We start from the raw sequence: 14,544 nt of genomic DNA, 5'->3' as shown, positions 1-14,544 counted from the left end.
TATTATCTTACAGTTCTGGAAGCCAGAAGTATGAAATAGATCTCATGGGGCTAAAAATCAATGAGGCTATATTTCTTCCCAGGACTCTGGGGGAGAATCCATTTCTCGCCTTTGCCAGTTCCTAGAGGCTGCCTACATTCCTTGGCTTGTGGCTCCGTCTGCAAAGCCAGCAATCACATTGTTCTGATCTCAGCTTCTGTCATCCCACCTCCTTGGACTCTCCTGCCTCCCTCTTTCACTTATAAGGGTGCTTGTGATTACACTGGATAATTCAGGATAATCTCTCCATCTCAAGACCCTTAATTTAATCACAACTGCAAAGTCTGTTCTGCCATCCAAGATAATGTATTGACAGGTTCTGGGGATTAGGATGTGGTCATCTTCAGGGGTCACTGTTCTGCCTACCATGGCTTCTAATGGTTGCAACTGTTTCTTTTAAGGGTTTTCCTTGGGCTATTGGAATCACTTTCAGTGTGAGCATCAGGAAATGCCTCTGGGAGTGTTGTCAAATATTCTGACTTGCTCCAGCTGAAATGTTTCCTGGGACACGAGACTTTTAATGATAAAACCAGGAAAGCCTTGGACCAATGAGGGTGGCTGGCTGCCTTGTCTCAGAGCAGAGCTTAGCTAGTGACTGGCGGTCGTGGATGAAGAAACCCCAACTCTTGCCTCAAGTTTGGACAAACTCTGAGGGGCCATTTACACTGCAGAGGTCCCCTGAGGCTGCTCATTTTGCCTAAGATTACTTTCTGGCCTCCCTTCTCTCCCTTCCCTGTCCCGCTGTCCCCTCCCTTAGTACACTCTACCGGGAGCAGTTCTCTAACAAACCATACTTCGGGGTGACCAGACTAGAAAGAGTGGTTAATGGCTTTGTTTACATGTATTCAACAAGCATGGAGTTCCTATAGTGTTTCAGGATGAAAAGCTGAACAGAAGCCAATCGCAGCCCTCAGGAAGCTCACCCAAACAGTAGAGACAATTGAGTAGGACCAATGCAGCATGGTAAGCACTGAGACAGACGTTCAAAGGACATCACAGAATAGCAAAGGAAGGGTGCAGACCTCAAGGGGAAAGATGCAGGCAGGGCAGATCATTAAAGAAGCTTGGACTTTATTTTGAAAGCTACAGAGAGCCAGCAAAGAGGACACACATTTCAACCGAGTTGTGCCGGCCTCCGGAGGTAGAACAGGGACCAATCCTCGCCAACACTTGTTGTCTTTCTGCTAACAGGCATTCCAACAGGTGTGAAGTGATGTCTCATTGTGGTTTTGATTCCAAGCTTCTTTGATTGAGAAAACGCAGACCAGTAAGTGTAGACTTGCATCTGATATTTTCAACTGTATATAGGGCTTTGACAAAAATCAAAAATCCTTATTACAAAGATCACTATGGAAGGAGGGGAGGAGAAGTGATGAAGGGGAGCATGTCAGGGGCTAAGACAAGAGTGAGAGCCTGATGACAAGGTTAATGTAATAACAAAGTGACCAGACTGAAGGATCTGGAGTTAGGCTGCAATGCTGAAAGAGGAGGGGAAGAACCTGAGAGATGCTGTCAACATATCACATGGGACAGGTAAGGGGGAAGGAGCAATCTAGGGCAAAGCTCAAGTTCTTAATTTGAGAAATTGAATGGGTGGATGGAGGTGCCACTGATGGAATAAAGAGCACAGGAGACAGGGACAACTGGGCTGTGGGATTTTTCACTAGATGTCCACGAGGCATTTGAAAACATCTGGGCCAGCACAGATTCTACACACCCGACGACAAGGTCCCTAGGAGAGAGGGCAGGAAGGGCAGAGCAGGGATGGGCTCTCAGCATGCTTTCTCTTCCAATGAAGTTTTGCTGGGGTTGGGGTGGCGGGATATGATCAAGCCCTGAAGTCAGTCCACTAAGTTCCCATCCCCCAATCCCGGGAGGCGGCTAACCAAGGCAGACGCCCCCGGTGCCCTCTCCACGGGGAAGGAAACAGCTTCCCAGAAAAGCCAATTCCAGGTTCAGTTAATGGCCAAGGTGATTAATTGGCAACTCTCTTTGGTAAGAGAAGCTGAAAATAATTCCCCTGCTCCTATCTCCCCAGATCAAAACTGGGGAAACTGTCAGAAAGAATCTATTCCTCAAAGAGTGACAGTTTTAAATTGTTTCGGGGGTGAGTTATTTCAAAATCAAACCTCATATGCTATTTAGGACATATCAGCGAACAAGGAAAGGAGGAAAATATCCTTTCCAAGTGCTGATACCAGAACTTGTCCATGATAATAATAAAAAAAAATTCAGTATTTATAAACATACATAGAATCTAAGGATATTTTAAAAATCAACTGGAATTTATTCCAGGAAGGGAAGCACAGTACAAAATTAGAACATCTAATACTACATTTCTTCATACTAATGAATCAAGAGGGAAATCATGTGATGATCATGAGAGGTTTCCAAAAAGCATACCATCCTGATTTTTTTAGAAAGTCAATAAAATTAATAATACACATACACAAAACCAATAACCTGCATCCTGCTTAAAGGTGAAACATAAGGATTCTGATTAAAATCTCAAACAATATAAACATGCTAAACAATAAAGTAACTAAAAAGTAAAATAAAATGCATTAATATTCTAAATGAGAAGGCATGCTTCCCATTGTCTGCAGATATTGTCATTGCATTCCTCAAAAACACAAGAAAATCAACTGAAAAACTGGAAGTAATAAGTAAATTCAATAAAGTGATCATCTATAAAATACGTGCAGAAAACCTCTAGGTTTCTTATACGTCAATAAAAAAATTTAATTTCACTTAGAAAATACAGTGTAAAAACAGATCCCACTCACATTAACATAAGATACATATGAATACATCCCAAAGCCAGCACATGACCTCTAATATTAAAACTGTAAGACTGTACTAAAGGATCTAAAAGAACATAGGAATACATGGAGAAGAATGCTATGTTCTTGGAGAGGAAGATTAAAAATGTAAGAATGTCACTTCTTAAATCTATAAATTGAGCTACTGTCAAAATTCCTACGTAACTTTTCTAAAGACTTGATAAAAATGATTCTAAAGTTCATCTAGGAAAATAAACATGTAAGAATAGCCAGAATAATTAAGGGGAATTCATTCCATCATATTGAATGTGCTATAAATGTATAGTTATTAAAACAATGACAAATAACTGATCAATAAAACAAAATAGAGGGTTGTCTATTTAAAGGATGGAACTTCAAATCAGTGAGGCACTGAGGAAAATAAATGTATATAACTTTCTTTCTTCTTACATAAAAAAAAAATCTTTTTCCCAAGTCTGCTCCCTCAATAAATCATTTCATATGAATCCTCAACTCAGAGTCTGCTATTGAAGAATCCATTCTAACCTGCATTATCCTACTTAATTCTCAAACACAAACCTTTGAGGCAGGTTTTATTCTATCTTACAAATAAACAAAACTGAAATTTAGAAAGTTAGGAAACATGCCCATGTTAAGTAGTAGACCTGGGAATAAAACCAGGTCAGGGAGGTTCCAAAGCTCATTCCTTCAGCCCCTTTAGAGATCTGTTCCCACCCCGGTTTCTCACTGGCCTCACAAGGTCAAGGTCAGGGACACCCCTTCTGAAGGTCTACTCCAGTGAGTCACATCATAAGGCTGACATGCCATGGGCAGGGACAGTTCTTTAAACATTGCCCCCAAGATTCATGAGATAATTGCAGATAAAAATACCTGAAACATTCTCAGGTTCTAATTATAAAGCATCCTACCACCATCTCACATCATTTCCAAAAAGCACCACTTCTGAAATTTAAGACAAGTCCAGCTATCTACCCGATAGCCCCAGTAGATTAGTCACCTTCCAAGAAGTCTTTAAAGATTATACCACCAAGCCATCTCGTATGCACTAGTCACATTCGTTTCTAAGGGTCTTTCTCCTTGTCTGCTTATGGACTCTGAAAACAGAAACCTATTCATATTTCTAAAACCTGTGAAGGTGGCTGGCACTTGGTAGGTATTTAATGTCTGTTGAATGAATGAACGAATGGGTGCTGAATGAATGGTGGCAGACAAATGGATAAAGGCATTACTCTTCAGACTAGAACGGAACAGAAGCCAAATCCCAGAGAGGACACTCGTGGGCTGACTGTGGGTATGGCCACTTGCCTAAGGTACCTTTTCATTCACAGGGAAGTCCAGGGATCCTGTTAGATTGGCTGAAAAGCGGGGCAACCCTGGTGGAGCTGGCCCACGTTGCATACTCTAAACAGAATTTACACCCCACTGGTCACTCAGGGTTGCAGCCAACAGCGGAAATAATGTCGGGCTGAGAGGAAAAGCAAATTCAAGAGAAACAAAGCTGAAGCATGCAGCCTAGCGGCAAGCCAGGGGCGCTTCCTTCTTAAACAGGAAGCCGGAGGGATGGGTACCACCCCAACCTTCAGAGGCTACAGATGCCATATCACAGAGATCATATGGAAGGAGAATCCTCCACTCTGAGCTCTGCTGTCAGTCAGAGGCGGCCAGAGAGTTCAGTGAGAAGTCAGGAAAGAATTATGATTGAGCCTTTAGGAGGAATTCAGCATTACAATGACAGTATCACCATATTTAACTTTAAGAGGTCTAACATTGTCCTAGATCATTATTACTAAGCCTTTGAGAAACACAGCCTTCCTTTGTTAATAATAACCTAAGACATCTGTGGAATTAATATGTAGTTCTATTCTGTTCACATTTTATCTGCATAAAACTCCCCAAGAAATTCATTAACCAGCATTTTTCATTATAGCAAAGTAACTCTTACATTAAAAATAAATAAATTCAGGTGAAGGCTACCCCTAGACCTTTTTCTATAACCTGGGAAGCAGGTAACAACTTAAGATAGTCTCAAAATATCCTTGTTTATAACTAATTTAAATCCCTTATATCAAATAGAAAGCCCTTTAGAGCAGAACTAAAGCTTCAAACCACCAGAGTCCTTCCACTTTGTCTGCAGTAGAAACTGAGATGAGTCTATGCCCAAATGAATATAAGCGTGACTTGAGATATTTAAGATTATCTTTGTGTATAAACACACACACACACACACACACACACACACACACACACATACACTTTGTAATATTGTCAATTTGCTCTAAGGTTTTTTTTTTCTCTAATATCAGCTACTACTGGATCCTTTAACCTTTTATAGGCATTTTCCAATTCACTGATTAGCATAAAATCTTCCCTAAACCAATGACAAGTTCTCTTTAAACCTGTAACTACAACACCTGACACTGAAGAATGTACCAACCCCTTAGCTACAGCCACAAATACAAAGGGAGAGGCAAGATCACCGGACATTTACTGAATCGAGACTTTTTACCAATGCTTGGGAAGTACATGAACTATTAACTCACACCATCCATCAACACTAAGTGTCGTCTTCTACCTCTATGCCCAGAGCATGAGGCGTCACCATAAATGAAATTCTTGTCTTAATTTCTTGCCTAATATGAGCACTGATTTATTTTCACTTCTACCAGTACTTCCACGGTCCATTTTGGGTCCATTCTTGCTCCCTCAGATATAAAAATAAGTAAGACACAGTCCTTGCTCTCCAAAAAGCAGTCAAAAGGGTGAAATAGACATGCAAAAAGATTAAAAGCTGCACTATGAAAAAAAACAATAAATACTGTTACTGAGTATTTACTATATGCTGGTCATGGAGCTAAATATCTCCTGCAGCCTTTTGCCAAAGTCCTATGAGGTAGACCCTGTGATTATCCCCATCTTAGAGATGAGGGGACTGAGGCTTAGAGGAACCAGTCACATACTCAGAGTCCTGTAAGTAGGTAGTGGCAAGACAGCAGAGGAGAGGCAGCTCAGTCTAGGTAATGTACTTCAAGGAGCAGGAATTCCCCAGGTTGGGCCTTGAAGGATGAGGAGGAGGCTTCTGGGTCAACATTTGCCTGGCTGGTTATTTAAAACAGACAATGTTGCAGGAGGTTGAATTTCTAAAAGGCCTTTAGAGTTGGTAAGTGGACTTTCTTTTTGGTGTTTGTGTCCTGTTGTAGCCAAAACAAAGCAACAAGACCACTAAAAAATTAAATGACAAGAAATATACATGGAAGACCCTCTTCTAAACCTCCCTCCAGCCCACGTGATCTTCCTGTCTTCCTGAGATGTTACAATCAGAGATTCATTCTTTTGGGTTAAGGTGTCTTGTCTGCCCTCTGGCAATTCCCTAGTAAATGCAAGGATGAGACACATGTTACTTATTACCCATTAACACTCTAGCATGCACCAGTGTATCAGCTCAATGCTAGCCCTGGGTTTGACTGCCAGTTACTACCTGGTGACCTTGGACAATTCCCTGAACTGTATGTAAAATGGGGATAATAGCACCTACCTGATAAAACTGTTGCAAGGATAAGAGATAATACATGCAAAGCGCTTAATACAGTGCCTCGCACTTTGTATGCACTTAATAAATGTTAGCTAATCTCACAATTAATAAGACCCTGAGGAATGGGGCATTAGAGGGGAAGTGTCTGGATGAGGGGAAGGTCAGTAGGGGCAGACTTGGGGGAGATCAGCACGATCTCTCTGGAGCTGCTCCAGAGAGACGTAGGGGACAAGAAGACAGACTGGGCAAGGGGACACCTGAGGGTCCCATCCACGGTAAGGCACTGGTTAAGTCTCTTATGGTTATTACATGTTGGTTTCCCCACAAAACCTATCAGTCTTACTCATCACTGTATCCTCAGCACCCAGTGCCTCATAGGTGCTCAATAAGCGTTTGTTGAATGACTAAATGACTGAGTGAGGATTTATCACTTGTATTTAAAAAGAACACATAATATGCATTGAAGAAAGGCAGGAGAGACAAGCTCTATAATGTTCACTGTAGTTACACTGGGTTCCCAAGATTACAGATGACTGTTTTTTCCTTTGTACTTCTGTTTTTGTTTTTTTCAAATTTTCTGCATTGGCCTTTAGTTTTATAATTTGAAGGGGGAAAAAGTTCAGATAGCCCTAGACTTTCTGGACTATCCAAGATTAGACTGTTCTCATTTTTACCTCATAGAGGAGGGGACTTTATGAAACAGAGCTTCTCAAACTCTAACGTGCTTACAAGTCGCCTGGAATCTGGTTTAAAATGCAGCTTCAAATTCCGCAGGTCGGGGGCAGCGCCTGAGAACCTGCATTTCTGACAAGCTCCCAGGGAATGCCGCTAGTGTTGGTCTGTGGACCACACTGTGAGAAGGTATTGCATTACTGTCAAATGCAAAATAAACCCCCACCCAAACATACAAAGAAAACAAAGGCAGGAAGAGAAGATGTGCCCACGGCAGATGGCATCTCATCCTGAAGCCGACTCGACTGCAGGAATTGACCGCCTAGACTGGGCATTCTTCAGGATTCTGTTTTGCGCCCTTGGTCTAGCTGGAGGCTGCATTGTTCAAAAGAAGGGATTAGAGGCTATTAAAGCCCTGGGGATGCTCGTATTTTCTTAACAAAAGGCAGGGCCGTGGCAGGCCTGGCTCATTTCTTCCCTCTGTCTTCCATGAAACAGCACCGCGCTTGCTGTCAGTCGAGTTCTGTTTAGATTAATGTCTCCTAAATTAATTTTGTGTTCAATAAACCTCCATAAATATGTTTGTTCAGCAGACCAAATTGGACCCTTCGATTTAACTCGGGGTAGAAGCGCAGCCACACAACACTCGTCCCTATTCACACGCCGTCGGCCCTGCTCTTTCATTAGTCACTGTCACCAGTGGTGCTCACTGGTCCCTGCTAAACTCCTCCATAGAATCAAATGTTGCTCCTATTGAAATATAATCCTCCCAGAGCATAGAGAGGCATTTTCCAAATTGGCTGAAGAGGATTACAAAGCACTGGAGAAGAAAATAAGGAAAAGTGGACGCAATCCTTAATTCAAGATTCTCCGACAGTGGCAAATCTTCAGTTTTTTTTTTTTTTTCTAACCCTCATTTTCTCATAGAAATTTTAATACCCTCCCCTCCCACCCACCTCATCCCATTCCATTTCCACAGTCTATTTCCACCCTGCTCAATCCTAACATTACAGACTCTGGAGTTGGTTCAAAATCCTCATTTTGCAGAAAAGAAGTCTGAAAGCCCCGGGAGGCTGGACAACTTTCCCAAACCCTCCAGTTTATGCCCCAGTCATTAGGGCTTCCTCCAGGACCTCAAGCTGCCATCCTTACTCTAATTAGTTGAGACCATACACTTGGGGGTGAACAAACTAGATTGCTGTCATTTTGCCATAAGGGTATTCCTAGTAGACAGCTTCTAAAGTCAAATGGTACTTTAATAATAATAATTAGAATACTGGCCCTTGATTTTTTCATTTTAATCCTAGAAATGTTCAAACATACCCAAAAGGAGAGTGTGTGATGAATCTCCACGGACCTGTCAGTTTCAACGATAATACTGACATTTAGCCCTTCCTGTTTCACTTATTCCCAATTTCACCATTTATTTATTTTTGTATAAGCAGTCATTTTTTTTTAACACTTTGGGTTATTTTTTCCCCTCAGGATTTACCGCTGTATCTCCAAATGATACATTTGCTGGCATCCCCAGATTTATCCATTTTTAGATATCGGTTGTTGACTTCCTGTTACAGCAAATCAAGACATGGCTGCCTTCCCCACCCCAGCGTCCTACCCTCTCTGATTGATTCAGTTCCTCCAAAGGTTAAATGCTAGGCCTCCTGCAGAAATGGAATGAGAATCTAACACCTAACTGCTTTCAAATACCTATCTCCGGTGTCCTCCCTTCACCCAGCATTGTAAGGCCCTTGTGCTCCCCGGGTCTGAGCCTCTCCTGTATTCGGCATGACAGCGGCACGCAAGCAGAGCCTGTGTGCACATGCACACTCACACACACCTTGCAGCCACTCGGTTTTAAGCTTCATCCTCTTAGCTAAGCCATGAGCCTTTATTTCCTCCTCTCTTTGACTTGGTGTTTTGTGATCCAGCATTCCAAATGCTTCATAAGTTCCTATTTCTTATTCACCCTGTTGATTTTGGGTAACATTTGGAGAAAAGTTCAGAGAAACACCCTTTACTCCCTCATCTTTGAGAATATTCTACTGGCCAAGATTTGGAACTGGCTCCATCACTTACGGGCTGTGGTATTTTGAGGGCGAGAGATTCCTCTTTTCTAAAGCGCAGTTTTCTCAGCTTTCCTAACAATCTTCTCTTCCTAGGGTGTATGGATTGAATGGGCATGATGCCTGGGACACACAGGAGTCCTGTTACATTAAGAGATGGATAATGGTTGCAACAAAAACTGCTGGGATTTCTACAAGAGTCCAGAAAGCAGGGCAGGTCCCAGGGGTAACTTGGTACCCTGTTCAGCACCATCCCAGGTATTCACTTGCATTCATGAATCAGCTCATGGCCCAGAGACCCTCCAGGAGCTGGTAGGGCAGGCAGGAGGCTCACCTTCCAAACTGCCAAAATGACCATTCCCAGGATGAAGCATCCCAGTAGCCCAAGAAAGAACCTAGCGGTCAAAATCCACGGTCGTCCTCACAGAACTGAAATTCTGCATTCCACGTTAGTGTTTCCATTGTGTTTTGTTTTTTAAGAAATCAAAAGCTATCTGCGCATCTATAAAAAAAATTATCTTTTGGTCCAGCAAGTCCTCTTCCAGAAATCTTTTCCAAAAATACACTGGCAAAAATAAGAAATGATACGTTCATACGACTATTTGCTGCTGTGTTATATATAGAATAGAAGAGAACTAGTAAAAAAATTTAAATGACAATCAATAGAAAAATGATTGTATGAAGTATGGTATATCCACCAGTGGCGTGTTACACATCTGTCAAAAGAAGTATAGTATAAGGAAGTAGTTGCCAGGATAACCAGTTCAGTGAAAATCTCAATGTGGTGAAGTTTGTGTAGTTCCTAAAAAGGGGTGGATATAAAGATAGCATATATATGCAAATACATATTTTAAAACAGAAGGATGAAACATATGACGTTTTAAATGGTTACCTACAGACAGAGGGGAACAGAGGAGATAAAATCTAGGCTTCTCTGAATATACTTAGTTTTGACAATTTTACTTGAAACCATGCAAATAATTTACATAATTACAAAATTAAATTAAACTTTAAAAATGCAATCCCTAAAATCAAAGGCAAAATTAAACAAGTGAACATTGATGTCTATCCTTTGGTAGCACAGTCCCAAGGGAAAATACTCTAAGTGATTTGAAAATAATTATCTGCACATCCCTAGAAACATACACCTTAAAGACAGAACTGAAAAATTTCTGAATTGTTTTCAGTAATCACATTGCTGATGGGAGTGTTGGTATTATTATCCAAGAGTTTGTTAGATGTGTATTGTTTTTTTAAAAAAAAAAAGGTGCTTGTGATGGTGTCATTGAGAATCACATTGTTCAGTGTGGGGGGAAAAGAGACACAGATGTCAGATCAGTGAGGTTTGCTCTGTGGTCCTAGATTTGAATTGACAGTATCAACACCAACTTATAAGGTATTTTACTTCCTTTGGTTTTTATCCTTCTTTTAACCTTCTATTTTGAAATAATTATGGATTCACAGGAAGTTGCAAAAATAGAGGTCCTATGAACCCTTAACCCAGTTTCCCCTAATGGTTACTTCCCACATAACTACAGTCCAATATCAAAACCAGGAAACTGACATTAGCACAATGTGTGTATATAGTTCTATGTCATTTTATCACATGGATGAATTTTTGTAACCACCACTACAATCAAAGTACAAAATTATTCTGTCACCACAAAGATCTCCCCATGCTAACCCTTCATGATCATACCTACCCGCTTCTGCTCGCCACCCCTAACTTTTGGCAGCCACTAATCTGTTTTCCATATCTATAATTTTGTCGTTTTGTGAATGTTATATAAATGGAATCATGCAGCATGTGACCCTTTGAGATTGGCTTTTCCTCACTCAGCATAATGCCCTTGAGATCCATCCAAGTTGTGTGTCAACAGCTTTTACTGATGGGTAGTATTCTGCGGTATGGATGTACCCCAGTTTGTTTAGCCATTCGCCTGCTGAAAAGTATTTTTTTCCTGTTTGGGGCTATCACAAATAAAGCTGCTATGAACATTCACGTTCTGGTTTTTGTATGAATGTAAGATTCACTTCTCTGGGGTAAATGGCCAGGAGTATGGTTGCTGGTCGTTCTGTAAGTATACGTTTCATTTTTAAGAAACTGCCAAACCATTTTCCAGAGTAGCTATGCCATTTTACATTCCCCCCAGCAATTTATGAAGGAACCAGTTTCCCTGCATCCTTGCCAGAGTTTCGTATAGTTACTATTTTTTTTTATCTTAGCTGTTTAAAAATAAGATAGTGATAGCTCTTTGTGGTCTAAATTTGCATTTCCTTAATGGCTAGTGGTACCGAGTATCTTTTCATGTGCCTCTTTGCCATCTGTATATGGTTTTCAGTGAAATATCCCTTCATGCCTTTTGCCCATCTTCTAATTGGATTGTTTGTGATTTTACTGTTGAGTTTTGAGACTCCTTTAAATATCCTAGACACATGTTCTTGGTCATATACATTGTTTGCAAAACTTTTCTCCAAGGATGTAACTTGTCTTCATCTTAACAGTTTCACAAAGCAAAAGTTCAAATTTTGATGAAATCTAATTCACTGATTTTTTTCTTTTATGAGTCAAATTTAGGTATTATGTCTAAAAACTTTTCACCAAACTATAGATCCCAAATATTTTCTCCTATATTTTCTTCTAAAAATGTTATAGTTTAGCCATATGGTAAGTCTCACAATCAGGTGGACTGATTCCTCTCACTTTCTTTAAAAAGATTGTTTTAGCTATCTTACTATTCCTTTAACTTTCTATATACATTTTAGAATAGACCTATCCATTTCTACAAAAAAAACTTGCTGATTTTTTTAATGGGGATTTTATAGATCAATTTGGGGGAGAAATGATATTTTCTATGTTTTGTCTTTCAATCCGTGAACATGGTATATCTCTCCATTTATTTAGATCTTCAAGTTCTTTCATTAGCATTTTGTAGTTTTCAGCATACAAGTCCTGTACAAGTTCAGTTATTTACACCTAAGTATTTCAAAGTGATCATAAATGGTATGTTTATTATTTGTTTCCATGCAGTCACTGCTACCATACAGAAATACAATTCACTTTTACATGTTGATCTTTTATCCTGCAACTTTACCCAGCTCATATATTAGTTCTAGAAGTTTTTTTGTAGATTTACGGGGACTTTCTACAAAGCCCATCATGTCATCTGCAAATAGTTTTATTCTTTTCCAATCTACATGCCTTCTATTTCCTCTTCTTGCCTTACTGCACTGGCTAGGACCTCAAGTACTATGTTGAGTAACAGTGGTGAGAGCACCATGTGAGGGTGGAAGTCTAGGACTCCCCATTCAGCCTTCGTTGGTGGGGACGAGGAAGAGGCATGTTTAGTTTATCTGGATGCGATAATAATCTGTAATTATTATCAAAACACTGTTCTGTCCTTTCAGGCTGTACCTTTCATGGTCTTTCAGCTAAAGAGAGAAGGTTTCTTTTGTGTGTGCCCTATTTTTGCTTGTAACCATCAAAATTTCTGGGTTGCCAGCTTCTAGGCAGGTGGCCTGGGCTGTAGTCAGTCTGGGATATAAGGAGGCCAAAAAGAAAACCCAGGGAACTCATAGGTGTGCTATTCCTCAAGTCCTGGGGTCTCTGGCTGACCCACGTCTTCTCTATATCTTTTAGAACTTCATATGTGTGTTTATGATGTCCAGAGTTTTCATATATAGTAGAAAGAGTGGAAGAAATGCATTTACTCCATCTTGTCTGGAAAAGGAAGTATAAGGTATTCACTTTGAAAGTAGATACAAATATTTCCAATTTTTCCTTCTTTGAAAAACCCAAAGAAGGGTTTTCTGAATATGTTCCTTAATTGGTATTTCAGTTGGTAGCCCTCAGCTGAAGACAGGCACAAAATCTCAGACCTATGATTGCCTGATGCTCCATCAAATAGGACTCCACTCCCCAACAGAAAGAGTGGTCCGGTATATCTTCAGAGGCTCTCAGAAGTTCAGTGTTGCTCTTTAGATAGTCTCTAACACAAAGGAAACACACCAGAGACATCTGAAACAGACAGCTGACGAACAAGTATTGAGGCTGTTCTCCTTCAGGTCCCCTGAATTTCCTTAATCCAACCCATGGCCAGTGAATCACTCTGTTTGAGATTTTACTCTGAAGCCCTCAGTCAGACCCAGGAAGATGGTCTGTGAGATTCAGATAGAAACTCTAGTCTTCATTCTAAACTCTTATTAGTTTTATTCTCTTCAATGTGTACAGATCTCAGATGTCTCTTGGTCCTAAGAGAATTAATTTACAAAGGAGGAAAGAGAAACAGGGAAATCAAAAATCAATCTCAATGGGCCTGGGCCTTGACTCCCTTACCCTGCTTGATGTCTTCTTTATCCTGAAGACTCATGGCAGTGTGCTCCCTGTAGGACAGAGGAGGATGGAGAAGCCCAACCACACACAGACAGGAAACGATGGAATCGATACCCCGGGGCTCCCTCAAGCTGCTCAGAAAAGGAGGTAGGTGTCCATCATCTGAAGCTCACTGCTGCCTCAGGCAGTGGGCACTCAGATGTGTGCTGTATCCTAGAGAGTTCCACGCCCGCATCACAGAGCCATGGGGCAGTCACAAAGGGTCCCTGTGGGTGGGGGAGGGGAAGCACAGCCCCACCCCTGGCACCCAGCCTGAGAGGTCCCACCACCTCCTGGCCTTCCAGACCCTCCTCTTCCCCTGCAGCCCTGTCCTCTCATCACATCACATCTGTGCCTTCGTGTGGGTGTCTGTTTATTCTACCTGTAACCCAGACATTGCCCCTTGGAGATCTGGCTCAGATCCCACCAATGCCACAGCCTTTGAAATCTGGAGTTTTCCCAGGAATGTTGCTAATTCCCAGGTGCCAATAAAAAGCGGACACCATTCTGAAGGTGTGACGCAGATGGAGAAAGGGCCCACGGCTTCAGCACACAGCTCCATGAGTTTTCACACGTGAACACAGCTGTGAAAGCCGAACCCAGGCCAGGAAACAGCTTATTCCTGGCACTTGGATTCCCCCCGGTCCTCCCCACACCCACCCTGAGAGTCTGCACTGTGGCATCTTCTGAGGACAAGGATTATTTTGCCAGGCACTCTGAAGCCTTTATGTGTGTGAACTCCCTGAATCCTCACTCTGACCCCTGCGATGGTTCTATTACTGGCCCATTTTACAGGCGAGGACACTTGGGGGACATATAAGATGAGCTGCTTGCTGAGACACTGTGATGGCCATCACCTGTTCCTTCTCTAAGTCTTCAGCGCAGCCACCGAAGCAGTGGGTAGACTATGTTCTTCCAGAAGTGGGAAGTGGCTGAGTGTCCCAGAGGCTGTTCCTAGCTAGGTTTACCACAAGAGGTGTCACAAGTACTGAATTCCCTCAGGAACAGAGACACAGTACGAGGACTTGAGAAAACAGAGAGGTATTTCCCTGAATGAAATATGAT

At 41.5% G+C, this 14,544-nt stretch overlaps 2 long non-coding RNA genes across 12 annotated transcripts in view; both read right to left on the bottom strand.

The window, feature by feature from the left end:
• Positions 1 to 14,544, bottom strand: part of LOC116283906 (uncharacterized) — a 194,003-nt gene that overhangs the window by 137,849 nt on the left and 41,610 nt on the right. The gene's annotated exons all lie outside the window — the stretch shown is intronic.
• Positions 1,094 to 13,638, bottom strand: LOC140686725 (uncharacterized). Its single transcript, XR_012060578.1, has 2 exons — positions 13,444 to 13,638; positions 1,094 to 1,349 (listed from the first exon to the last, which is right to left on the bottom strand). It is a non-coding gene; the product is annotated as an uncharacterized lncRNA (long non-coding RNA).

This window comes from Vicugna pacos, chromosome 17, assembly GCF_048564905.1.
Source record: "Vicugna pacos chromosome 17, VicPac4, whole genome shotgun sequence".
NCBI lineage: Eukaryota > Metazoa > Chordata > Mammalia > Artiodactyla > Camelidae > Vicugna > Vicugna pacos.
Note: the sequence above shows the minus strand (reverse complement) of the source record. Positions and strands in the feature narration are given on the sequence as shown.